The sequence below is a fragment of the Rhinatrema bivittatum genome, chromosome 3, assembly GCF_901001135.1.
Source record: "Rhinatrema bivittatum chromosome 3, aRhiBiv1.1, whole genome shotgun sequence".
NCBI lineage: Eukaryota > Metazoa > Chordata > Amphibia > Gymnophiona > Rhinatrematidae > Rhinatrema > Rhinatrema bivittatum.
The window spans coordinates 283394524-283422469 of record NC_042617.1 but is presented as its reverse complement, the minus strand read 5'-3'; the positions used below and the strand labels follow the sequence as shown (position 1 = coordinate 283422469).

General features: G+C 45.1%; 1 protein-coding gene across 2 annotated transcripts in view; it reads left to right on the top strand.

Moving 5' to 3' along the window:
* The window catches only part of STAT6 (signal transducer and activator of transcription 6), a 209356-nt gene that overhangs the window by 24848 nt on the left and 156562 nt on the right, over window positions 1-27946 (top strand). Inside the window, exon 2 of one of the 2 annotated variants that reach the window (XM_029594880.1) lies at window positions 1-108. The exons of the other annotated variant lie outside the window; for it this stretch is intronic. The gene's annotated coding sequence lies outside the window, so the exon portion shown is untranslated. The remainder of the gene's footprint in view (window positions 109-27946) is intronic. 2 annotated transcript variants of the gene reach the window in all.

Below are 27946 nucleotides of genomic sequence, written 5' to 3'. Positions count from 1 at the left end.
ATCTTTTTGCCGCTGTTGCCACCTGATGCCTCATTCCTTGGAAGACAGGAGGATTCATCCCATAGCAGAGCTGCAAGCTTTCTTCCTGTTGCTCCTCCATGTGTGCAGGTCAGCCTACGATACTCAACACTGGCAGTGTTCCTGTATGCTCATCTGGTGCATTCGGGGGGGGGGAGGCTGGCCAGCACAAGAGGAGGGATTGCAGAATGAGCTACCTGGTTTTCTTCTGCTGCTGCTGCCTCCTGGGCCCCCTTTCTTCGTAGCCGCCGCCCTACCGGGTGTGCTGCCCCATGCAGTTGCACAGTTTGCACACCCAGTCATGCAGGTCCTGACTATGTCCACTGAATCAGCTGTACACCTTTCCCTTCAAGTCATGAAGTAAGATAATGTTCGATTTTTCCCATCCACTCTTTTACCAACCTAGCCAACAAAGTTCCTGGCTTATGTCCATGCTCATAGAATTTTAACTTAGAATATTTTAAAGTACAGCCAATCTTCTCTATAGCCAGTGATTTTAATTCCCACTGTTTAGCCTCCAACAGTTTGTGTATGTGAGGAGCAATCTTGCTTATGCCTCTCCATCAGTTGTATAATTTCATCAAAGAGATCCACAGCTCTTTCTATGCAGGGTGTGGCCTGCTTGTTACAGCGGTTGCTACCCCTAATTGAGCTGGACGTTCACTTGGATGCAGATACGGCGCTGCTCTCTAAATTGGTGGTGGGGTGGAGGGGAATTAGGGCTGGAGGGTACTGGAAGCCAATAGTAACAGGTGGGAGAGAAAAAAAGGGGAAAAAAATGGATAAAGTGCGTAGCTTGCTGGGCAGACTGGATGGGCCGTTTGGTCTTCTTCTGCCGTCATTTCTATGTTTCTGAAGGAAACTAGCCTATGCAATAATTCTGCCACACATAAAAGCCTTAGAGGCCGCCCATCTAAGACCTGGTTCATGTTACTCTTCTGGATTAAATTATTAAATTCAGAGACTGCTTTTTTGATCAGGTCAGGGAATGTTTTATCACCTAGCAGTGAGATATTTAGATTAGAGGTTGGGAGTACACACAAAATAATCAATTCTACTATACATTGCATGTCTGGGTGAGTAAAAAGTGCAGTCTCTCTCCTGCGGATAATGCTGTCTCCAGACATCCACCAGGTGAAACATTCTGGAAAGATCATTAACATTAGAACTACCAGTTGACTTTAACTTGACTTTTGAAGTTTTATCAAGGGCAGGACATTCCAATCTCCCCCCACTAATAAATTATCAAAACCAAATGAGGCTAGTTTATTCGTCAGATGTTGATAGCAATCTTGCTGCTCAGCGTTCGGACCATATACATTCACAAGCATGAAAGTCAGAGTGTAATGTACATTCCAAAATCACATATCTATCCTAGTGCACCTGCAAGGACAGATTTTTGTCAATTAAGATACAAACTCCACAACTGCGAGAGCTGTACGAGACATAATATACGGTTCTAACCCATCCTGTCTTTAATTTCTTGTGCTCTTGCTTTGTCAGGTGTGTCTTTTGCAGAAACAACATTTGAGCTTTACTCCTACATGCAAACTGCAGAATTCTTTTCCACTTAACTGGGGAGAAAATCCCTCTGACGTTCAGAGAGACACACCTAACACAGTTACTCGTAATACAGACCTAAGAGCAGCAGAAAAAATACAGTAAGTGGAACTAGATCCCCCTAGTCATACTTGCGAGCAACAACTGCAACACTTGAACCTAGAAATTAGTAAAGAATTATCCCGTAAACCAAATTTTCCTGAACTGGCGAAGTATGAAGCAAGAAATTGTGAGTGAGAGCAATGTGTAGAGAGTATGCCTTTTATCCCCAACCAACCCTTACCAACAAGTCAGCTTTAACAGCTCTTGGAACTGAAACCATACCACTGACTCCATGAGCCCATTGCCCCTCAGATGGGATAAACTCTCGGAATCCGAGGAGTCTGCCCAGTATCCAAAAAACCTCCCCAACTGAACAAGAAATCCACACAACACCCCATCCTAACATAAGACGACTTGCAATACATATCCTGTACCATTACCCACTCCCTACTCCTCTCCAATCCATCAGTCTTCTCACAGCTACCCATTCCAATAGAGAGAAAAAACAGAAATTTGCATATGTAGGCATATTACAATTTAATGAATAATAAAGGCTGATAAAAAGAATCAAAAACTGAGTGATATAAACAAGCAGCAGGGCAGCCACCAAAGGTATGTCCGAGTCAACATGCAGTATATCACACTAGCCCCACACTTTACTCCACCCAGAGATGATTATTACTCCCATAAAAGTCTATTGAAGAAGCAAACGCAATGTACTCGCAAGCCGAGAGTGCTGGACTCTAAACTTGAAGGCTGGACTCACACACTACAACCCAAGAAAATCTCGCGTAGTGCAACCAAAGGCAGTAGTAGCTGCAGGCACATCCGGCAGTTCATCAATACTTGTGTATACTGGAGGGTTCCAGAAATATCCTCTTGAGGACGTGCCTATGCCCTTCCAGTTGCTGGCGGTTGTAAAGCATCTGAAGGATGTAGTAGCGGCGCCTTCAGGAAAACTCACTGTCTTGCGTACCGCCTTCAGCGAAAACTAGGGGCCTTCTATTCATCCCCACATATCAGGACAAACCGCCAAGACCCCGTAGCATCCACAAATTCAATGGTAACAGAGAAAAATAAAAACATCAAAAACATTAACCCCACCCTCACCCTCACCCTGGTCACAGCAGTCCAGAATATGGGGCTTGCACGCTGTCCCATCAGCAACCCAGTCCCGTCCCCCCCCCCAATAACAAAAGTTTGCTTAGAGAAAAGACGGCCATAAAATAAATTAAAAAACAAATCTTTTATGTCTCGCTGCTAGTGGAAACAGCCTGCTGCTTTTTTGCAGGATGAGCTTCCCCTGCTTGCTTCAAAAAGCGCCGCACCTCAATCGGCAAATCAAAGAGCCATGTTTTGTTGTACAGGGTGACCCGCAGACGTGCCGGGTAGAGCAAGGCATAGGCCATGCCATGTTTCTGCAGCTCCTTTTTTATCGGGCCATACTCCACCTGCCACTTCTGTGTCGCAACAGAAAATTCCTGAAAGAGCATAGCTTTCTTGCTTTTGTATTTAATTTCGCCAATCGCCTGTGCCTTATCCAGAATATGCACTTTATCTTGATAGTGATGGGACTTGCATAATTATTGTGCGTGGGCACCCGCATGGCCCCGCAGGTGGTACAAACACACGATGCGCTCTCTCAGTTTTTACTCGGCTTCCCTTCCCAGTCTGCCCTACTGTTTCAGGAAGCCAGCGCTTGAAGAAGGAGGTCTGATCAGTACACTCCTCACCCTCCAGGAAGCCTACCAGCTAGATGCCCTAGATTTTCTCGAGTGCCGCTGTAAGCCTCAGTTCCAACGCTCCACTTTCCTACTCACATCTGATGCCGACATCTCTAAGTCCTCCATTCTCGTTTCCATCGCATCGAGCTAGGAAGAATTCTCCTGCACGGAAGCTACAAGTTCTGCTATTTTTTCAACAGTGTTGGCAAGTTCACTGTTGATTGTAGAAGCAAGCTTGATGGAAATAGGCTCAAACAGCTGTAACTGAGCATTAGCATCTAAAGGGTTCCCAAGGACATGTCATTCTTTTTCCATGGCCCGCTCTTCGGCTTCATTCCCCCTTGCTCGCCAGTGCTTTTTTTTTCCCGGATCTCTTGAGACTTGACAGGCTGAGCTGCCTATATAGAGGGCAAGGACTTCATGGGCACATTCCTAGACATCGCTGAGACACAAAAAAAAGGCTGTCTTTTGCAAGGATGTTGAAGGATTTAACTCCAGGGGCCTAGGTGCTCACTCAGGGCACGTCCTCTCACATGCAGCTCATCACGTCAACGGATCACCCCTCCTTCCTCTTGAAGACTGCGAAAACGTTCAGGCTGTTTAACATCCAGGCCCTGGATATTGCTGGAGCACTGAAGTGTGTATGTGTGTCTTGAAATGGTGTTCTGTACGTATCCTTTTAAATGAGTTAGTTATGAGTGTGTTATGTGCAATTGTCGTAACGCATGGGTTCTCCCCTCTCATGCCTACTAGGGCAGGGGTGGCTGACTCCAGTCTTCAAGAGCCACACACAGGCCAGGTTTTCAGGATATCCACAATGAATGTACATGAGAGAGATTTGCATACAATAGAGGCAATGCTTGCAAATCTGTCTCATGCATATTCATTGTAGATATCCTGAAAACCTGGCCTGTTTGTGGCTCTTGAAGACTGGAGTTGGCCACTCCTGTACTAGTGGAAAATGGTGTGCTCTTGTTCTTTAGTTATTGCAGCATTAGAGAAAAGAGATGTTTCCTTCCCTCCTTTGCATGTGAAGAGGGTGCCACCCTAGAAAGTGGGTCACTATTGAGATTCTTAGAGATAAAGCAGCAGTAGTGGGCAGCCATTTGCCTGGCAAACCAAGTGTCAGGAAAGTCACTTGGGACTCCTGTAAGTGGTAGTTCTTTCTTTTGAGCTTTGAAGACCAGTCTGTCAGGTGGGAAAACACCCGGCAGTGTTTCAAGTCATTCTTTTTGATCATCCCATAGGGATATGGGGCCCAACTGATTCATGCCCCTTGGCAGCTCGCAGCCAGGTTAATGCCTGGAGGTCTGTTAAAACAGGTCTTAAGGATAGTACCTGTGGCAGGGGCTATCTAATGGCATCTCCCTACCACCTTAACACTCGGAGCTGTTTCTTTAAATAGATCCTGAGGAAAAATACCCATGGTGGACGCTGCCTTTGGGGGGACCTCACTACATTTACCAGTGGCTTGAAATAGGTCCCTAAAAAGGTCAGAATACATCTCCAGGCATGCAAGGCAGCAAAACTAGGACTGGATCACCCTGTTTGGATGACCTGGGGTGAATGTGCAGTCAGCAGTCTGCAGTGCTGCTCTCACATGCAACTGACGGGTACCACAAATTTGCATAATGCAGTTGATTCTGAAATTTAAAAGGATAAAAAAAAATAAATGGAATAGCCCAAAAGTGTCTGTCAAGGAACCAAAAGGACCATCAAGCCCAGTATCCTGTTTCCAACAGTGGCCAAGCCAGATCACAAGTACTTGGCAAGATCCCAAGGGGTAGTTAGATTCCAAGCTGCTTATCCCAAGAATAAGCAGTAGATTTCTGTAACTCTACCTTAATAATGGTTAATTGACTTTTCCTCCAGGAACTTGTCCAAACCTTTTTTAAATGCAGCTATACTAGAATGCTAGAGCTTAAATATTCATTTAGCTTAAATATTCATTGAGTAAAAAAATATTTTCTCTTATTAGTTTTAAATGTATTACCCAGTAACTTCATTGTGTGTCTCCTGGTCTTTGTACTCTTTGAAAGAGTAAACTGATTAATGTTAACTCATTTCACGCCACTCATTATTTTATAGACCTCTATCATATCTCCCCTCAGCCATCTTTTCTCCAAGCTGAAGAGTCCTAATCTCTTTAGCCTTTCTTCACTGGGGAATTCTTCCATCCCCTTTATAATTTTGGTTGCCCTTCTCCGTACCTTTTCTAATTCTTCTATATCTTTCTTGGAATGTGGTTTCCAGAACTGCACACAATACTCAAGGTGCGGTCTCACCATGGAGCGATACAGACGCATTATGATATTCTCAGTTTTATTCTCCATTCCTTTCCTGATCATTCCTAGCATTCTATTTGCTTTCTTGGCTGCTGCTGCCACTAAGCTGAAGATTTTAACATATTTTCAATGATAGCACCTAGATCCTTTTCCTGAGTGATGATTCCTAATGTGGACCTTTGCATTGTGTAGCTATAATTTGGGTTACTGTTCCCTAAGTGCATCTCTTTGCACTTATCCACATTAAACTTCATTTGCATGCCCAGTCTCCCAGTTTTGCAATATCCACTTGCAATTTCTCACAATCCTCTTGTGATTTAACAACTTTGAATTATTTTGTGGCATCAACAGATTTGATTACCTCACTCATTGCTTCCATTTGCAGGTCACTTACAAAACATGTTAAAAAGCAGTGGCCCCAGAGCAGATCCCTGGGGCACGCCACTATTCCCTTTCTCCATTGGGAAAAGTTACCATTTAGACCTACTCTATTTTCTATCTTTTAACCAGTTTCTAATCCACAAGAGGACACTGCCCCTTTTTAATTTCCTAAGTAGTCTCTCATGAGGGACTTTGTCAAATGCTTCCTGGAAATCCAGATACACTATATCTACTGGCTTACCTTTCTCCACATGTTTATTTACACCCTCAAACAATATAGCAGATTGGTGAGGCAAGACTTCCCATATCTGTGTTGGTTTTGTCCCATTAAACCATGCTTATCTATATGTTCAGCATTTTTGTTCTTTAGGTTAGTTTCTACCATTTTGTCTGGCACAGATGTCATCCCTTGATCCCTTTTTAAAAATTGTCGTTAGTTTATGGCACTGCTTCTGTTGGAAAGCCAGTGCAGAAAGGAGAATTAGACCACAGTTTTTCTCCAGTTGATCTTGATCCCCCTAGCTAGTCTAGTTTTCAGGGTATATGCTCAATTTAACATGCATAAGAGAGATTTATATGCCCTGCCTCCATTGCATGCAAATCTATCTCGTGCATATTCATTGTGGATATCATGAAAACCAGATTGGCTAAGGGGAACTCCAACTTGAAAAACACACAGGCTGCTACAATACAGTGCGCTCGGCTGAGCACACGACTTGACTGGTGCTTGGATGCGTGTTTTGGATGTGCATCCAAAATCCCTCATGCAGTAAGGGGATTAGCACATCCAAAATGTGCATCCAAACAAGCGCGAAGCTAATAGTGCTCATCACATGTAAATTCATGTTGATGAGGCTATTAGCTATTACCCCCAATGCAAAAAAAAAAAAGTGTGCCCAACACACACATTTCAACTCTCAAAAATTTATGCCTGTCCCAGAGTAGGCATTAATTCTTGAGGCATCCCAAAAGTTTACAGAAAAGCAGAAAATACTGCTTTTCTGTAGTTCCTCTGACTTAATATCGTGGCAGTATTGTCAGAGGAACCTAAAAAGAACCAAAAAAAAAAATGTCGCCAGCGGTCAGGTTAGGAAAACGGAGGCTCGTAAAATTGAACGTCCATTTTCTTAACCCGCTGACAGCCATCTCTCCTGGGTGCCCAATGCAGAGGAAGTGCTAGGGACGCAAAATGTTTTTCAGCGTCTCCTTTGTTCCGTGGCAGACCATTTAAATATTAAATCTGGCACCCGGGAGAGTTGGATTGCACACGTTAACAGAGCAGGTGCCCATTTAACATGCACCGATATTGCATCAGCCTGACTATTAGGTTGATGCAGTAAGATGCATTCAGCCGAACGCATGGTTGTACCAGCATTTCAATGCACATTTTCTGCATGCAAGACTTATTGCTGATGCAGCAAGGAATTCTGTGAGTAGAAAATGTGCTTTGAAAATGGAGAGCACTGTTTAGCGCTCTTGCATGGAAATGAGCAGATTAAGCAGTACTTCCCGATGACGAGGGGTGCATTGGTCCTAACCCAAGTTCCATTACCATTGGAAATTTTTCTCCTGGTCAGAGTTGGCGTCCGGACTTACCAGTTACCTGGCCCAACAGGAAAAACATATTTTCTCTGTGATTTCCCCCCCCAACCACCACCACTACCACTTCTTTTTTTTTTTTCTTCATTTATAGAATTTTCAAAACTTACAAGAATACTTCTTGTTTTTGTAATAAAGAGAACTAATAACAATCATTCAATTTGATATAACATTTAGAGGTAAACTAATACATCAGTTGTCTTCTATAATCAAAGAAATTTAAGTGAAACCTCTTAATCATGAGCCAATATTCAGAAACAAAATTTAAAGAAGATAATAATGCAACGTTACTGCCCCTTCTCTGTTCTATAGCCGGTATTTCATTAGCAAGGAAACTTTTAAGATGCATGTTCGGCCTCAGACAGACGGACATTTTGCAGTCTATGCGCTTTTTAAAACTCCCAGTGAATAAGCTTACTGCATCGGGCATTAAAGAAAATTGTTAATCTGTGCGTTAAAACTGTGAGCTGAAATCCAGCACACGGTTTCTTAACCCATAGATTACTGCATCGGCCTATGTGTCATAGAGTATTGGTTCTTAACCAGTGTGTCGGGATATACTGGTGTGTCGCCAAGGAGGTGGAAGGTGTGTCACCAAAAATGTGACATAGCAAGCCTCTGCTTTCTATAACAGCCACATGTGCTTGCTGCTTGAGGAGAGTGCAGAATAAGGCGCTGGTACTTAAACTTCCTCATCACCGCCCCCTGTTGCTGCTTTTTCCTGAACCCTGGCAATCACTGCCACCACCAATCCAGGCCAGAAAGGTTGCTGGCATGCTGTGTCCTGTCTCACCTCCTGCCTCCCCCTTGCTCTTAGAGTTTCAGTTTTTCTCTGTGTGCTTGTTTATAGTGTATGGTCTTTTGTTCTGTATTAGATAAGAGTAAGTCTGCATTTTGCATGTTTGACAGAAGTGAGGGATTCTGCTAACTAGGATGTAGATTCTGTGTTGGAATCTAGAGCAGTCAGGCTTTCTTTCGGGCTGATACAGTACTGTGTTTAGACGAGTGTTTTCGACGCACTAGTTTTACCCCTTATCCAGTAAGAGGTAATAGCGCATCGAAAACGCGCATCCAACCCCCTCCCCCCCCCCCCCCCCCCGCGAAACTAATAGTGCCAGCAACATGCAAATGCATGTTAATGGCCCTATTAGCTATTCCCGCGCATCCAGAAAGCATTCATCTAGGCCAAAAGAGGTCATGGCAGTACCGCTGTCAGTTTCCCCGAGGAACAGGAAAGCTGATGCGACTTATCTGTTTCAATAGGCCATGGGCTTTGAACAGTGGCACCTACCCCACCAGTCTGCGGTGGTGAGTCCGCGCTTAAGAAAGCTAGACATTCCCAGACACATGCTTCTGCCCCTCCGGGGCGTGAACACAGGGAGCTCGACGGCATAGGGGAGAAAAATGTTCCAAGGGGATATGCTGGTGGCCCGTATTGCAGCCTACCAGCGATACATGACCCAATATAACTGCAACCTATGGATGCAAGTCCAGGACTTTGCGGAGGGCCTCTCCCAGAAACAGCAAGAGTTCCTTGCAGCCATTGCGTCACTGGGACTCGAGGCCGGTAGACATGAGGTCAGGTCCACCTATGATGTCTTCGAAACCGCTGCCTGCCTAGCTGCCGGTGGAGTAGGCGCCAGGCGGCTAGCTTGGTTCAGGATAAGCTCACAGACCTCCCCTGTACAGGAGAGAACCTGTTTGAGGATAAGGTGAAAGAGGTCATGACGCATCTGAAAGTTCAGCCTTATACTCTTCAGCAACTCTCCGCCAGTCCTCCAGGCCAGGCTCTAGCAAGTCCTTCTACTGGTCAAGGAAATACTTCCCTTCGATTGCCCGTATTCGCCCACCTCAGTCCAGCCCTTGAGGCTGTGGCCAGCAGCAGCAAGTTCCGAGGGCCCAACCAGTCTCCCAGCAGGCCCCATCTGCCGGCTTTTGACTGGCGACAAGGGGGCACAAGCCAAATGCCAGTTCCCATGGTGGCCAATACCCCAGTCAGCGAAAGGCTTCTTTGCGTTGCCCGTCAATGGGAGACAATCACTTCGGACCATTGGGTCTTCTCCGTTATCTGCCAGGGCTATCACCTGAATTACAGTAGGTGCCCAGAGACTGCTCCCCCATGTCCATCAAAGGGTACGGCCACCCATCATAAGAACATGCCATACTGGGTCAGACCAAGGGTCCATCAAGCCCAGCATACTGTTTCCAACAGTGGCCAATCCAGGCCTTAAGAACCTGGCAAGTACCCAAAAACAGGTCATCCTTCAGTCAGAGCTTTCCGCCCTTCTAGTGACGGACAATGGTAGAACCTGTTCTCTGTGAGCAGTGGGGCCACGGTTTCTACCTGAAGTATTTCCTCATTCTAAAGAGGGATAGTGGCTTGTGCTCCATTCTTGACCTCAGGGCGTTAAACCGTTTTCTCGTAAGAGAAAAATTCAAGATTTCTCTCTGGGCACGCTGATCCCGCTCCTCCAAAGAGGAGACTGGCTGTGCTCCCTCGACTTAAAGGAGGCTTACGCCCATATTGCAGTTGTCCCCAACCACAGGAAGTACCTCCACTTTCTGGTGAGGATGGCACATTTTCAATATCAAGTGCTGCCCTTTGGGCTGGCTTCGCCCCACGCGTCTTCACGAAATGGTTGGCGGTGGTAACTGCCTTCCTCAGGCGTTGCTCGGTCCACGTCTTCCCGTAACTGGACGATTGGCTCATCCGGAATGACTCACACTCCGGAGCCGTGAATGCTCTAACCTTGTCGGTTCAAATCTTACAGGCATTGGAACTCGTTATCAACTTCCCCAAGTCACATCTCAATCCATCTCCACGGCTGGACTTCATCGGTGCCAGGTTGGATATGGCACAAGCGAAAGCTTTCCTGCCCAGGAATCAAGCAGTTGCCCTCTCCTCACCAGCTACCCTCTTTCACAACAGAAAGAAGGTACCGGCCCATCTGCTGCTCCGCCTGCTGGGCTATATGGTGGCCTCAGTCCACGTGACCCCCTTGGCCCGCCTCCGCATGAGGGACCTGCAGTGGGCCTTGCGGTTCCAGTGGCAACCGGAAACATACAGAGAAGGGCAACCAAAATGATTTACAAAAAGGAAGTCTCACCTCACCAATCTCCCTCATTTTTTGAAGGAGTTGATAAACATGTGGATAATAAAGAGCTGATGGATAAAGCGCAGTTGCTTACCTGTAACAGGTGTTCTCCTAGGACAGCAGGATGTTAGTCCTCACATGAGGTGACATCATCAGATGGAGCCCGGCACGGGAAACTTTGACTGGCCGACTGAGCGTGCCCAACCTGCCGCTATCCATGCATCCACACGAGGTCCCCCTTCAGTCCCGGTCCAATCTGAACTCGGGCTCCCATTCCAGCCCATGCCACCCCAGGTAACCCTCGCCATCAATGCCTCACCTTGGGTGGAGGCCCACATGGACAGCTTGCATACACAGGGCCTCTGGACTGCGGCGAGTTCCGCTGCCAGATGAATTTTCTGGAGCTGGGGGCAATCCGGTACGCCTTGTGGGCCTTCCAGGACAGGCTGTCCTCTAAGGGCCTCCTCATCAGAACAGACAACCAGGTGGCGATGTGGTACATCAACAAGCAGGGCGGCATGGGCTCCTTCCTTCTGTGCCAGGAAGCAATACAGGTCGGAATATGCCCTCTCCAGAGGGATGTACCTACGGGCCACATACCTGCCGGGTCACTTGAACACGCTGGCGGACCACCTGAGCCGGTCCTTCCAGCCTCACAAGTTTTCCCTGAACCCGGCAGTGGCAGCTGACTTATTCCGTTGCTGGGGCACGCTGGACATGGACCTGTTCGCCTCTCCCCTCAATCACAAGGTAAGCATGTTCTGCTCCCTGATTCTGGGGAAGAACAGTCTGGCCTGCGATGTGTTCTCCCATCACTGGGGATAAAGTCTCATGTACGCGTACCCCCCTATTCCGCTTCTCTTGAGAACTCTGATGAAGCTGCAAGAGGACGGGGGGACCATGATCCTGGTGGCAACCTCCTGGCCAAGGCAGATATGGTTCCCTCTGTTCCAGGACCTGTCCATGAGCACACAGTTCCGCTGGGGACGGCTCCCGACCTCCTATCGCAGAACCAGGGCACCCTGTGTCACCCGAACCTCCGGGTGCTGGCTCTCATGGCGTGGATGTTGAGCCCATAATCCTCCAGTCTTTATAGCTCTCGGATGGTGGATGGTGTTTCCAGGGTCTTGATCGAATCCCAGAATCGTGTGGTGCTGTACACGCATCCAGAATTTCTGCCGAAGGTGGTGACTGCTTTCCACATCAACCAGTCAGTTATCTTTCTCACCCAAGGGAATGTGCCCTTCACACTCTGGACTGCAAGCAGTTGCTCGCTTTCTACTTGGACCATACTGCAAGGCACAGACAATCCACCCAGCTCTTTGTGTCCTTTGATACCAACAGGCTGGGAGCAGCAATGGGGAAGCAGACCCTATCCAACTGGCTAGCGGATTGCTTTGCCTTCTGCTACGAGCAGGCAGGCCTCCAGCTGGCCGGCAGGGTGAAGGCTCGCTCTTTGCGGGCTATGGTGGCATCAGTGGCTCATCTGCGTGCGGTCCCTGTCGCCGAAATGTGCAGAGCCGTGACCTGGAGTTCACTCCACACATTCACGGCTCACTACTGCCTCGACAGGGATAGTCGCCAGGACCGCACTTTTGGCCAGTCTGTCCTCTGCAATCTATTCCGGTCTTGAACCCAACTGTTCTCACCGTACTCTCTTTGGGGCCAGACTATCCCTGTTTTTCACACAGCGCTGCTGTTGTGTTGTGCCCTTTGACACCTTGTTCGGCAGCTGTGGGGTCCCTCTGATCACAGAGGGGGGGGGGGGCAGTCGAGCTCTGTAAACACCCACATGTGAGGACTACCATCCTGCTTGTCCTGGGAGAAAGCAGAGTTGCTTACCTGTAACGGGTGTTCTCCCAGGACAGCAGGATGGTAGTCCTCAGGAATCCCGCCCACTTCCCCACGGGGTTGGGTTCACCTTCATTTTCTTTTATTTTTCGCTCATATTTTGCAATGTTACGAGACTGAAGGGGGACCTCGCGTGGATGCATGGATAGCGGCAGGCTGGGCATGCTCAGGCAGCCAGTCAAAGTTTCCCGTGCCGGTCTCCATCTGATGATTGATTTACTTATTTTTAGCTTTTATATACCGATTTTCTTGCATTAGATACAAATCAAACCGGTTTACAAAGGACTTGCCTGAAGGCGATACATGGAACCATGAATGTAAACGAAAGAAACTTAGGGTAACATAGTCAGATAGTTAACTGACCAATTTAAAACAATTAGAAATTACATAGTAATAAAGGTCACAGTAAGTGAAACAATCCAATTAATTGTGCAAGGATCCATTGGGATGTAGGTAATAAGAAGTTAAGAAGAGGGTTAGGAATAGAGGAAAGATAAGCAAGAAAAGACTAAAGGGTATCTGAGGGTCACCCTCATGTGAGGACTAACATCCTACTGTCCTAGGAGAACACCTGTTACAGGTAAGCAACTGCGCTTTATCCATCAGCTCTTTATTATCCACATGTTTATCAACGCCTTCAAAAAATGAGGTAGATTGGTGAGGTGAGACTTCCATTTTGTAAATCCATATCTTTTCATATGTTCTGCAATTTTATTCTCTCTTTCTCACACACACACATATTCAGGCCGATGCAATACCATGTGCTGGCTGCAGCGTACGGCGCAACATGCAATTTGTCTCGCATTTTGGACACACGTCCATAACGCCCAATGCAAAACAGGGGTTAGCACATCCAAAATGCGTGACTAACCAAGCACGTAGTTAATAGCGTTCATCACATGTAAATTCATGTTGATCAGGTTATTAACTATTCCCCTCGATAATACAAAAAAAAAAAATGTGCGCCCGAAAAACACATTTTTACCCTCAAAAATTAATGCCTGCCCCGGAGCAAACGTTAATTCTTAAGGAGCCCAAAAAGTTTACAGAAAAGCAGAAAATACTGCTCTTTTGTAGTTTCTCTGACTTAATATCATGGCAGTATTAAGTCGGCGGAAATGAAAAAGGAAAATCTTAAAAACAAAACAAAAAAAAAACAAGTGTGCCTGCAATCAGGTTAGGAAAAAGGATGCTCAATTAACAAGCGTCCGTTTTCCTAACCCTCTAACAGCCACCTCTCTTGGGTGCCTGATGCCGAGGAGGCGCTAGGGGCGCACAATTTCCCCAGCGCCTCCTTTTTACCGCAGCAGCCCATTTAAATATTACATCAGGCTACCCGGAGAGGTGCATCAGCGCATGTTGTTGGGAGAGTGAGCACTCAATGATGAGCGCCCGTTTTGCACGTGCCGATATTGCATCGGCCTGATTGAGTTAAAACATCTCGGTGCCAGGTAATAGAAAAAATGTATTTATTATTAGCTTACTTTTATACTGTTTGTGCCAGCTTTCTCAGACCCTGGTTTTACTTTTAAGTCCTACTTTGTGCCTGGGTATTTACAGCTCCCAGAAGCTCCCAAATTCTTATCCAATAGCTCTCAGGGTTTTAGCACTTAAATGTTTACATCGGTGAATCCTCAAAAGCAATAATCAGCTGACCATCAGGTCATGATTATATGTAATTGCTCTTTTCTGTGGTCTTCTTGCGTGACAGGTTTTTTTTTTCACTTCCTTATTCATCATATGTATGTAAGATATTGCTCCCTTGTGCTGTAAATGTTTAGCAAAGAGGCCTTATGTCTGTCGAGTAAAGGTAATGACCTCTCTGAAATTCCTGCAAACAGTAATAAGGTGATCTTTATGATTTTAAGGTCAGTGTTCATTTCTGCTGAGGCCCAACTGGTGTTACTAACCTTTTTTGATCTGAGTTGATCGGGCTCAGATCAATTCCATAATATATTTTAAAAAGTTTTTATTATGTGTGTTTGTCTCTAGGGCCAACTTCTATTCAAATTCTTTTTTTGCCTGCCTTTTCAGTGTTTACATTTAACTTGACATGCTCATGCTTTTTCTTATTTTCTTCAATTGGATCTTGTTTCCAATATTTGAAAGAAGTTCTTTCGGTTGTACAGCATATAAACATAGAAATGACGGCAGAAGACCAAACAGCCCATCCAGTCTGCCCAGCAAGCTTTCACACTTTTTTTTTTCTCTCATACTTATCTGTTACTCTTGGCCCTTATTAGTAACTTTTTGGTTCTAGTTACCTTCCACCCCCACCATTGATGTAGAGAGCAGTGCTGGAGCTGCATCTAAGTGAAGCATCTAGCTTAATTGGTTAGGGGTAGTAACTGCTGCATAAGCAAGCTACTCCCACGCTTATATGTTTACCCAGCCTGTGCCATTCAGTCCTTGTTGGTTGTTGTCTGAATATAATTCTTCTTTTCTTTATTCCCCTCCTGCCGTTGAAGCAGTGAGTTGCGCTGGATATGTATTCCAAGTGAAGTATCAGACTTATTTGGTTTGGGGTAGTAACCGCCGCAACAAGCAAGCTACTTCTGGTTTTTTATGAATGCAAATCCTTTTTACCACATTTCCTCTTGCCGTTGAAGCATACAGCAATGCTGGAGTCGCATTGACAGTGAGAATGTTTATTGAATAAGGGTATTAATCTCCAGGTAGTAGCTGTCATTCCCGCACGCTACCCCCATGCCTCTTCTCTTCATTCACATCCTCTAGACTTTATGGATCCAAGGTATTTATCCCATACCCCTTTGAAGTCCTTCACAGTTTTGATCTTCACCACTTCCTCTGGAAGGGCATTCCAGGCATCCACCACCCTCTCCGTGAAGAAATACTTCCTGACATTGGTTCTGAGTCTTCCTCCCTGGAGTTTCAAATTGTGACCCCTGGTTCTGCTGATTTTTTTCCAATAGAAAAGGTTTGTCATTGTCTTTAGATCATTAAAACCTTTCAAGTATCTGAAAGTCTGTATCGTATCACCTCTGCTCCTCCTTTCCTCCAGGGTGTACATATTTAAATTCTTCAATCTCTCCTCATAAGGCATTCAATGAAGACCATACACCTTTTTGGTCGCCCTTCTCTGGACCGCCTCCATCCTGTCTCTGTCCCTTCGGAGGTACGGTCTCCAGAACTGAGCACTGTATTCCAGATGAGGCCTCACCAAGGACCTGTACAAGGGGATAATCACTTCCCTTTTCTTACTCGATTATTCCTCTCTATGCAGCCCAGCATTCTTCTGGCTTTAGCTATCGCCTTGCCACATTGTTTCGCCAACTTCAGATCGTTAGACACTATGACCCCAAGGTCTCTCTCCTGCTTGTGCACATCAGCCCTTCACACCCCATCGAATACAGTTCTTTTGGATTTCCACACCCCATATGCATGACTCCTCATGTCTTGGCATTGAATCTCAGCTGCCATATCTTCGACCACTCTTCCAGCTTCCTTAAATCCCGTCTCATTCTCTCGACTCCTTCCGGCGTGTCCATTCTGTTGGAGATCTTAGTGTCATCCGCAAAAAGACAAACCTTACCTTCTATCCCGTCCGCAATGTCGCTCACAAAGATATTTAACAGGACCGCTCCCAACACTGATCCTTGCGGCACTCCGCTTAACACCACTCTCTCTTCAGAGTAAGTTCCATTTACCATCACACATTGTCTTCTGTCCGTCAACCAGTTTGCAATCCAGGCCACCACCTTGGCACTCACTCCTAAGCTTCTCATTTTATTCACCAGCCTCCTGTGCGGGACCATATCAAAAGCTTTGCTAAAATCCAAGTAGATGACATCGAGCGCTCTTATTCGATCCAATTCCTTAGTCACCCAGTCAAAAAAAATCGATCATGTTTGTCTGACAGGACCTTCCCTTGGTGAAACCATGCTGCCTCTGGTCCATCAATTCTGTTGCTTGTAGATAATTCACAATTCTTTCCTTCAGCAGCGACTCCAATACCTTTCCCACCACCGAGGTGAGGCTAACCGGACTGTAGTTTCCAGCCTCCTGTCTGCTCCCGCTCTTGTGAAGCGGGTCCACCGTCGCTCTTCTCCAGTCACTCGGCACCAGTCCCGTTTCCAGGGAGCTATTGAACAGGTCACACAGCGGAGCCGCCAGCACATCTCCGAGCTCCCTCAGTATCCTGGTATGAAGCAATGCCCAAGGTCGGTACAAGGGTGTTAGGCATCCTAGGCAAACCTTACAGCCTTGCACCTCCATCCCACCTTGTCACATCCTCCCTACACACAATTAAAAATTATACATTTATAAGAACAAATTTTACATGAAAAAGGATATTCAAAGTATAGTCTTCTAAGATAAAATATCACTTACAATATGTATATTATATTTACATACACTGCTGTGGTTTCAACTAGAAAACCCTGCAAAAAAGCAAAATAGACACTTGGAACCCATATGGTATTAGGCCTACTGTAACACACCATGGGCTTGGCCCTCTGAAAGTCACAAGAAAACAGAATTACAATACAATAACATTTCTATATCAAAACAGCACTAACTGCCAGCACTCAAGCAACAAAAACCCTATCTATGAAAAGGAAAGCAATGCAGACATTATAATAGGGGGTGTATTGGTGTTTTAGGGCCTATTAGGAAAACATAACAAGCCAAGCTGCTATAGATCTCTACATTGAAACTATACACTAGTAGAATACCTCACCTCTGTTACACATGCAGAACAAAGACAAACCCTCACCAAATACAGAATAAAGTGACCATAAAATATAAATGGAAAAGTGCAGACAAAAACTGAACTGGAAATCGCAAGAAGCCAGAATCTGTATGCAGTGCAATAATGGAAAAAAATAAGCATTAGCATTCCTCATAAAACAATAAAATCAAGAAATATAAATTTCATCAATAGTAGTAATACCACATAAAGAGTATAATTCAAAACCGCTAACAAATAGAATAACAACTAATAATTCAGAAAATATTTATATAAGTTTTTAACACCAATAAAATATTTCAAAACAGACACATCAAATAATACCCAGTAATTAAAACACAAGGATTTTTAAAAATCCCCTGCTTTCCATACCTGAGAACTTTTGATTTCGAGATGCACTGAGATTGTCATGGATTAGCAGGAAGAGAGGACAGAGGTTTGTTGCACACAAGTGTTTTGTTCTATCACACACACATGCTCTCTCTCACACACATATACACATGAACACAAACGAATATGCGCTCTCTCACTCTCACACACACACGTATGCTCTCACTCTCAGACCCACACTCTCACACGTACACATGCACAAACATGCTCTCATTCTCTCAAACGCACACATGCCTTTATTCACTTACGGGTCGATACAGTAAGGACGCGTTAGAGTGCGGCAGTGCTGGGCGCACCCTCGTTTGCCCCATGCACTGTTCTGATCACATACCGCTCGATACTCTATTGAAATGGCATGCAAATGCAAGCCGTGTCTGCGAAGCGTTAGGGGAAGCGTTAGGCCCGCGCAACTGATTTTACTGTATAGGCGCTTAATACAGCGCCTATACAGTATCCTGGGTGCGCTGGTACCTGTCATTTCAAATGACAGGTACCAGCGCCTGGGCTACAGAAGGAACCCGCAGTCTGTCACGTCACGACCATCCCTGTGCTTTCATTGGCATGAGTGCCCGTCAATTTGGGCGCTCATGCCAATGAAAGCACAGGGACGGCCGAGACGTCACGCCCGCCCGTCCCAGTGCTTTCATTGGCTTGAGCGCCCGTCAATTTGGACGCTCAAGCCCATGAAAGTTCGCTTCGCTTCCAAGGCCGTAACTCAGCAGTCTTTTTTTGGGGGGTAGCTTTCAGCCAGAAGTCGAGCTGGAGTACCTGCGGGAACATCGTCGAGAGCCAGGAGAACCGGGACCGGGGGGGGCCGCTGCAAGCCGCTTTCGCCGCTGGCTGCCCCCTCCGGAGGACGGCAGAGAAGGTTGAAGGGGCTGAAAGCAACAAAAAGTAAGTTGATAACATGTCAAGTAGCTTCGGGAGGAGGGGTTTTTAGGTTTCTTTTTGGGGGAAAGTTGCTGTCTACCCTTACCCCTGCCTCTAACGCAGGGGTAGGGGTAGGGGGTAAATTAGCAGGTTAAACGCGCGGCTAAACTCCAGGTTAAAAAGGCGATAGTCAGGGCGCGCGTTACTGTATGGGAGGGAATAGCTAATTCGATGGTTTACATCTAATATATATGCCGCGTGCGGGTTACCCGGTGATTTAAAGAGGCGGTGAGGATGGGTTAAAGGGGATAGTGTATCGCAGGAAGGGCTAACGCGGCCGGAAAGTGAGTAGAAAGCGGGTTAGGAGCGGGGTAACCACAGCCCTACTTTACTGTATTGGCCTGACAGTTAGGTTCCTTGTCTCATTCATACACATAACCTTACACAGGCTCCCTCCCTCTCACACCATTGCTCTCTCCTACACTCACAATCCCGCTTCACCCCCACATACACACCCTCATACAAGCTCCCTCTCTCTCACACTCACATACACATTCCCTAATAAAGGCTCCCTCTCTCTCTCTGTCTGATACACCCCCTCATACAGACACTCTGTTTCTTGCACATACATCCCCTTCACACAGGTTCCCTTTCTCATACACACACGCATATGCACTCTCACTCTCTCACACAGGCTCCCCTCTCTCTATCTCATACACCCACACAGAAGAGCCGCTTGCAGCCTGCCTAGTCTGCTTCTCTTGGCCACGAGCAGGATGGGTGTTGCTCGCAGTTGCCGAATAGTGTCTCTGCCACAAATGAGATGAGCCCCACTCGTGGACCACGGAGTCTCTACTCCTCTTGGCTGTGAGTGGGATGGCTCCACTCGCGGCACCACATGCCTGCTCTATGCTGCCCCCTACTGGATGGCACCCTATTTCTTTTAGAATTGCATTGTCCATCTGTTTGTTTTGTCCAGGCAGATAGATGGTAGTATACCCCAACCACTATACTCTTCCTCCATCACACATGGAACTTCCACCCATAGAGATTATACAGTACATTTAGTCTCCTCAAGGATCTTTCTCCTGTTATATTCTATGCTATACCTAACATAAAGCACCACCTGTCTAGCAAATTGATCCACCCTACCATTGCGATATAATTTGTACCCTAGTATAGCAGTTTCCCATTGGTTATTCTTCTTCCATCTGGTTTCTGAGATGTCAGTTATGTCTACCTCTTCATTTAGTGCTATTATTCTAACTCTTCCATCTTACTTTTTAGATTTTTGGCATTAGCGTACCGACATTTCAAGGTTTGTTTATTTGTAAATATAACTTTCTTAGTAGATGACAGGGATAATTTTGAATCTTTTAATTTTGTTTTTTACTTATGGTCTATGGTAGCTTTTACTGGAACCTCTCTATCAGGATGCCCTAATTCCCTGCTGTTTTAGTATCATTGAAAATGCCTGCCTTCGAACTATGCGCTGCTGAATGACTATCTGCTTTTCCCGTGTTCTAGTTTAAAAGCTGCTTCTATCTCCTTTTTAAAGGTTAGTGCCACCAGCCTGGTTCTACTCTGGTTAAGGTGGAGCCCATCCTTTCAGAATAGGCTTCCCGCTTCCCCAAAATGTTGCCCAGTTACCCAACAGAACTAAAGCCCTCTTCCCTGCACGATCATTTCATTCACGTATTGAGGCTGCCTCTGGGTTCCTGCGAGTGGAACAGGGAGCATTTCAGAGAATGCTATCCTGGAGGTTTTGGATTTCAACTTTCTCCCTAAAAGCCTAAATTTTGGTTTCCAGAACCTCCTTCTCACATCTTCCTATGTTGGTGCTCATCCACAGCACTGTCTAAAATCCTATCTAAGTGATTGTACGGTCCATCACCTTTGTACCAGGCAAGCAAGTTATCAAGTGATCCTTACATCCACTAGCCATCCAGATATCTACATTCCTAATGATCAAATTGCCAGCTATGATGGCCGTCCTAACCTTTCCCTCCTGAACACAAGCCCTTGGAGACCTATCCTTTGGTGCATGAGGATTATACAGGGGTAGCCAACTCTGGTCCTCAAGAGCCACAAACAGGTCAGGTTTTCAGGATATCAGCAATGAATAAGCATGAGATTGCAAATCTATCTCATGTATGTTTATGCTGTTTGTGGTTCTCAAGGATTGGATTTGGCCACCCCTGGGATAATTCATCATCTGAAGAGCAGGTCCTAGTTTCAGGATTCCTTCCTGCTACTCCATCCATGTGACCTTGCTCCTCCAAGGCCTCACAGGTGCTACTAGACTGGAGTTAGGACTTGGCTACTATGTCCCTAAAGGTCTCCTCTATATGACTCTCTGTCTGCCTCAGCTCCTCCAGAGATTGGTCTCATTCTCTGAGAGCCAGGAGCATTTTGCACAGTGTGCGCACACAGAACCTCTCACCAACTGTGTGCTTCATTAAGAAGAAAAGGTAAGTAATTCTAAGTTTGTTTGCCTGAATAGGAAGGAAGGAAAGATAGGTAATTCTTAAGTGTGTCTGTCTGTCTTTCCTTCCCATCCATGCCTAAGCAGATTCTTTGATTTGTAGACTGTCATCCCATTTAAAAGGACAAGAGACATTTTCACACCAAAAATCAATCATGGATTTATCTAAAACAAGAGAGTGATCTAGCACTTATTAGATTAATAATTGACTCCTTGCAGGCCTTTGCCAAATTAACATTAAATACACCACATAATGGCCTGACACTGACTTCTACTACTAATGTTACTGCTTCTAGTGCCTGAAGAGTACTGATTTTTGAGACATATGTGACACTAGGTGAAGTTTGTGAATCACAGTTTGGGAAAACCTGCTTTAGTATGACTTGCTAAAATAGAGAGGGTTGTAAAGAATAGTGAAAGCATGGATTCACCAGGGGAAGATCCTATCAGAAAAATCTGATTTTGTTTTTTGATTGGGTAGCTAGAGTATTGGATCAAGAAAGGGTCTTTTATGTGATTTACTTGGATTTCAGCAATGCTTTTGATATAGGCCCGCATAGGAGGCTTGTGAATAAAATGAGAAGCTTGGGACTCAGTGCCAAAGTGGTGCAATAGATTACAAACTGGTTAACTGACAGGAGACCATGTAATGGTAAATGGAAACCTACTCTGAAGGGAGAATGGTGATAAGTGGAGTGCCACAAGGATTGATTTTGGGACCAGTTCTGTTCAATATCTTTGTGGACAACATTGTGGAAGGGATAGAAGGTAAAGTTGGTCTATTTGCAGATGATACAAAGATTTGCAACAAAGTGGACACTCCTGAAGGAGTAGAGAGAATGAAATGTGTTTTAAGAAAGTTTGAAGAATGGTTGAAGTTTTGACAGCTGGGAATTCAGTGCCAAGAAGTGCAGAGTCATGCATCGGGGTGAAGTAATCCAAAAGAGCTGTATGTGATGGGTGAAAGACTAATATGCACATACTGGGAGAGTGACCTTGGAGTGATAGTATCCAGCGATCTGAAGGTAGTGAAGCAATGTGACAAAGTGATAGCTAAAAACCCGAAGAATGCTGGGTGTATAGAGAGAGGAATAACCAGTAAGAAACAGGAGGTGATAATGCCCTTGTACAAGTCCTTGGTGAGGCCTCACCTGGAATACTCTGATCAGTTCTGGAGACTCTGTCAATCAGGATAGAGACAGGACAGATTTGATCTAGAGAAGGGCGACTAAAATGGTGTGGGGTCTGTATCGAAAGACTTATTGAGAGAGGCTGAAGGATCTAAATATGTATACCCTGGAAAGGAGGAGGTGCTGGGGAGATTTGATACAGATCTTCAGATACTTGAAAGGTTTTAATGATACACGATCTTCAAACCTTTTTCCATTAGAAAGCAGACAGTAGAACTAGGGGTCACGAAATGAAACTCCAAGGGGGACGACTCAGAACCAACATCAGAAAATATTTCTTCAGGATAGGTGGTGGATGCCTGGTAGAGGTGGTGAAGCCGAAAAGAGTAAATGAATTAAAAAATATTTGGGATAAACACTGTGGATCCCTAAAGGCTAGAGGTGGAAATGAAGGAAGGGTGCATGGGGGTAACCTGCAGGAGCAGCTTCTTTCCCTAACAGAAGGTATGGGGTTTACTATCCTTAACCAATTAGCTTTCATGATTCTGATGCGATTGCGACATCATTCTCCACTTCAGCGGTGGAGAGAAAAAAGGGGCATAGGATTCAGACGACAGCCAAAACTGGGCCCTGTCTTTTATAGTCTGGGGTACTAATACGCAGACATTAGGGAAAAAGTACATACAGGACTGCTTCTATAGTCAAGTCCAAAAGCAATGCACAGTCAAGCAGCAATGTCTGAATTATCAAGAAGGCTGCTCGCCTCTTAAAAAAAAAAAAGAAAAGAAAAAAAAAAATGTTAGCATCTATTTTGTTATGGGTTTCACGGTGCTTGGTTTTGATTATCAATATTACTACCTTTGACATAAGGCTTGGGGTTAACCTGCATGGAGCGGCAGTTACTGCCATAAGAAACTTGCTGGGCCGCCTGGATGGACCACCTGGTCTTTTTCTGCCATCGTTACCTTGTTACTATGTTAAAGGACTTTAGTTTATTTTACAGTTTTTAGTTTAGTTTACAGTAGCTGTATATATTGTACACTGTACATATTGTATATTTGTATATAATTAACCTCTTCTATCTCTCTTTAATTCCTCCACCCCAGTTCAACAGCCCTTGTTAATTGTAACTGCATCTCTTCATCACGTTTATTTATGTTCGTTGTTGTATTCATCGCACCCCTGTTTTTTATGTAAACCGACATGATGTGAATTTTTTCATGAATGCCGGTATAAAAAAACCTTAAATAAATAGTTTATGCATCCCTAATCCCTTAGCAACCTAAATTAACAATGAACACAACAATAATATGATTGGGGCAGCAATCCAGCAGTGAGATGGGGGGCCTTCCAGTCTTTGCACCGAGTGCCACATATATGATTATCCAAAGATTAGCTTACCCCCACAATCTGTCTCCCCCCCCCAAACTTTTAAGTCCCAAAATTACCCAGTAAAGTGATACTCACCAATCCTCTTTAGCCCCTAGCAAAATCTTTTCCTCTCAATGTTTCCTCCCTTGCTTATTCACCCACCCAGTAGCTTCTCTCTCTATCTCCCCCCGTACCCTGTCTTACCGTTCCCTCCCATATCTACCCAGTATTAATTTTTTTTGTATTAAAATGTTTTTATTGGATATTGTGCATAAGAAATATAATCCTTAAAAGCAACAATAAACAAGCATCCAAAAAGTTTGTTCAGAACATAGAAACATAGAAATGACGGCAGAAGAAGACCAAACGGCCCATCCAGTCTGCCCAGCAAGCTTCACACATTTTTTCTCTCATACTTATCTGTTTCTCTTAGCTCTTGGTTCTAACAACTCCCAACCCCTCCCTTTATCCCATACAATATGCAAGAAAGTCATATCAAATAAAATAGAATAAAATAATACTGATCAAAAATGGCCATGTGAACATAAATAGATTGATATTCAAAAGCATAGCTAAAAAGGAGAAGAACTGCTCAGGCACAATAACACATTGCGTAGTGCACCAAAAGGATTTCAACAGAACTCAACAAGATTTGACCAGGGGAGTACAAAATATAAGATAAGATAAGCAGAAAGCATAAATGAAGAGTAAAAGGAAAGGAATAGATATCTGAGTGCTAACTGTCTTTCCCCTGCAATCATCTCCATTGCACAAAGGGCCCCATATATCCCTGAAGGCTCTAAGACCATTATGTTGCAGTGCTGTAATATGTGATAAATGATAATGTTTATGTAAACGACAAACTATACTTTAGAAAGAGGGACGATCAGGGCTCTTCCATAGCCGGCCAATTTCGCACCTAGTTGCTATAAAAATCTGCTGGCATAAGCGGTGTTGAGACTTTGGAGACCCCAGCCACTGGTATCCCCAGCAAAACGTGCCTAGCACTGAAATGGTTATCAATTTCCAACATTGTAGATGTCCAATCAATAATTCTGTACCAAAAGGGCTGAATTAACGGGCATTCCCACCATATGTAGATATAAATACCTATATGCCCACAATTTCTCCAGCACAGATTGCTCACCGCTGGAAACAAGTAATTTTAATGGCGTAAGATGCCAGTGAAACATCTTATAGCAATTTTCTTGAAGGTTAGCCGATACTGAACGTTTATTGGCCTTAGAATAGATGTCATCCCATATATCTGTCTCTTAACGCTTCCCCCCAAATCCAACTCCCAGGCCTTAAGGTGTGGAAATTTTTCATCTTTGCAATAACTGAGAATATCATACACCTTGGATACTAGGCCCTTTAACTCATCCGCTTGTTCACAAAAATTTTCGAACATTGATTTACCCTGTCTAATGGCCAAGATCTTCTGTTGCCTATGGAGAAGATGTCTGACGTGCATATTCCAAAAAATGTAGAGAGGTCATATGGTAGCAAGAAATTATGGAATTAACTGATATAACCTCACTACCCTCTATCAAGTGACAAAACTTGTATGTGCCATGGGATTTCCAGCCTGAAAAGGCATGTATAGGCCTACAGATGGGGAAGGCCGTGTTGTGAAATAAATGGGAAAGAGAAAAATAAGAAGCACTACCCACAGCCCTATGTCTCCACTGTTTCCAGACTTGCATAGTAGCTAAGGAAATAGGCAAAGTGCGCAAGGGACATCAAGCAGAACAAGGCTGCCAGGGAAGAGCTGCCAAGGGCAATAGACCCACATGCTCTGCTCCAGTAGCATCCCTTGTTTACGCTCTGCAAAGCGGTGCTGCAGCAAAATACCAAGAAAGGGTGGGTATGTCCAAGCTACCTCTTCTCTGAGGCTGATATAGAATCGCCGTAGCTGCAAGTGGCGGGCGTCTTTTCTCCAAATAAAATACAAAATTTTTTTTTGCCACAGACGTAGAAGGGCATTAGGCATGGGGAGAGTGTTAAATAGAGAAACTTGGGCAAAATATTCATCTTAATAATAGCTATACAGCCTAGCCAAGAAAAGCAATGGGGCAGATTTTAAGAGCCCTGCTCGCCTAAATCCGCCCAAATCCGGGCGGATTTAGGCGAGCAGGGCCCTGTGCGCCGGTGCGCCTATTTTACATAGGCCTACCGGCGCGCGCAGAGCCCCGGGACTCGCGTAAGTCCCGGGGTTTTCTGAGGGGGCGTGTCAGGGGCGTGTCCAATCCACGCAGCGTTTTCGGGGTGTGTCGGGAGCGTTTCGGGGGTGGGCCCGGGGGCGTGGTTATGGCCCAGGGCGGTCCGGGGGCGGGGCCGCGCCCTCCGGACCCGCCCCCAGGTCGCGTCCCGGCGCGCGGGGATTTACGTCGCCCTCCGGGAGGCGTAAATCCCCCGACAAAGGTAAGGGGGGGGGGTTTAGACAGGGCCGGGCGGGTGGGTTAGGTAGAGGAAGGGAGGGGAAGGTGAGGGGAGGGCGTTAGAGAATTCCCTCCGAGGCCGCTCCGATTTCGGAGCGGCCTCGGAGGGAACGGGGGTAGGCTGCGCGGCTCGGCGCGCGCCGGCTATACGGAATCGATAGCCTTGCGCGCGCTGATCCAGGATTGTAGCGGATACGCGCGTATCTACTAAAATCCCGCGTACTTTTGCTTGCGCCTGATGCGCCAGCAAAAGTACGCCAATTCGCGCGGTTTGAAAATCTACCCCAATCTGTTTTACCTGTCCAAATCCCTGCACACCGCCTTTATTAATGGTGTATAGTTCAAATCATATAAGTCATCTATATGATATGAAAACCTAGGCACTTCAGGGATGCTTTTGCCCATTGAAAGGGAAAGATGCTAAGATTAGACTGGGTAATTGTGTCTAAATTGATATTCCAAAATTCTGATTTATCCAAATTGACTTTAAACCCCAAAACCCTGCTAATGCATTGTAATTCTGATATAACTCCAGGTAGCAAAAAAGAGGGATCAGATATAGTGAAAAGGATGTCATCAGCAAACAATAATGACTGCCAACCTCTAACCCCTAATCCGGTGGGATAATCGAATTCGAGTGGTGAAGGGTTCCAAAAAAAGGGGCAAATAGTCTGGTTCCAAAGCCTATTGCAAAACATCCTCCATACCCTCCGTTCACTTTTACCCTCGCTTCAGGAGCGTCATATAATTTTTCAACCCAGTGTAAGAAGGAGGGACCAAACTGCATTTCCCAAAGAGTTTTGAATAAAAAAGGCCAATGTACCATTTCAAATGCCCTTTCGGCATCGATAGACAATAACACAGTTGGTACCTTCTCCCTATGAACCCACCAGAGCAAGTCCACAATCTTTCGCACGTCATCTGCTGTTGATCAGTGTGGAATAAAACCCACTTGGTCATAATGTACTATGTGGTAGAATCTTATTTAAGTGCTCTGCCAAAACTTTAGCTAAAATTTTGAGATCCAAATTAATTAAAGAAAATGGCTGACAAGATCCACACAAAGTAGGATTTCTCCTGGGTTTTGCCAGAACTGAAATACCTGGAACATTGGAGTTAGCTGCTAATGATCCTCCCTCCCTCAGATCATTAAACATATCAGTCAGGGGAGTCCCTAACCACTGGGAGAGTTTCTAATTGTATACACTAGTCAGTCCATCTAAGCCTAAGGATTTGCCCACTTTCAGTATCTTAATATTAATAACCTGAACAACTTCAGGCATGCTAATGAGGCTATCTAAAAGATTTTGTTGCTCTGGGGTATTGAGAGAAGATATTCATCAATGTTAATATCCAGTATAGAGAGATCGGCGCTGTAAAGAGTTTTATAAAACTCTGAAAAGCAATCCTGAATGTTTCTAAATCTCGTGACCATCTTTCCCTGGGCATTTTTAATTTTGGAAATAGAATTTCTAAATTGTAAGGCCTTCAAACGCTGCGCTAGGTATCGGCTAGCCTTATCCCGCCCCCCCCCCCCCCCCGAAATGCTCCTGTTTTATCAGATCAAGTTGGTGAGCAATATTAGCATTATCCTATAGCTGTAATTTAGATCGAATTGAGGATAATTTATGTAACACTGATCTGGATTGTGTATGCATGTGCTTCCTAGAAAGCCACCCTAATTCTGCTAAGCGAACGTTTAGAATTTTGAGATGAGAAGAGATAACGTTTAGAATTTTGTTTGATATTAGAAAACCCCTTGCCACCGCTTTAGAACATTCCCAAATTACGAGTTCAGATGTAGAAGAGGAAGCATGTAGAAGAAAATTCTCCCACATTCTTTGGCACACAGTTTCAACAAAAGCATTGTCCCTCAGTAAATTTTCGTTAAGGTGCCAGAAGCGCTGATCACAATACAAATCATAAGAACATGCCATACTGGGTCAGACCAAGGGTCCATCAAGCCCAGCATCCTGTTTCCAACAGTGGCCAATCC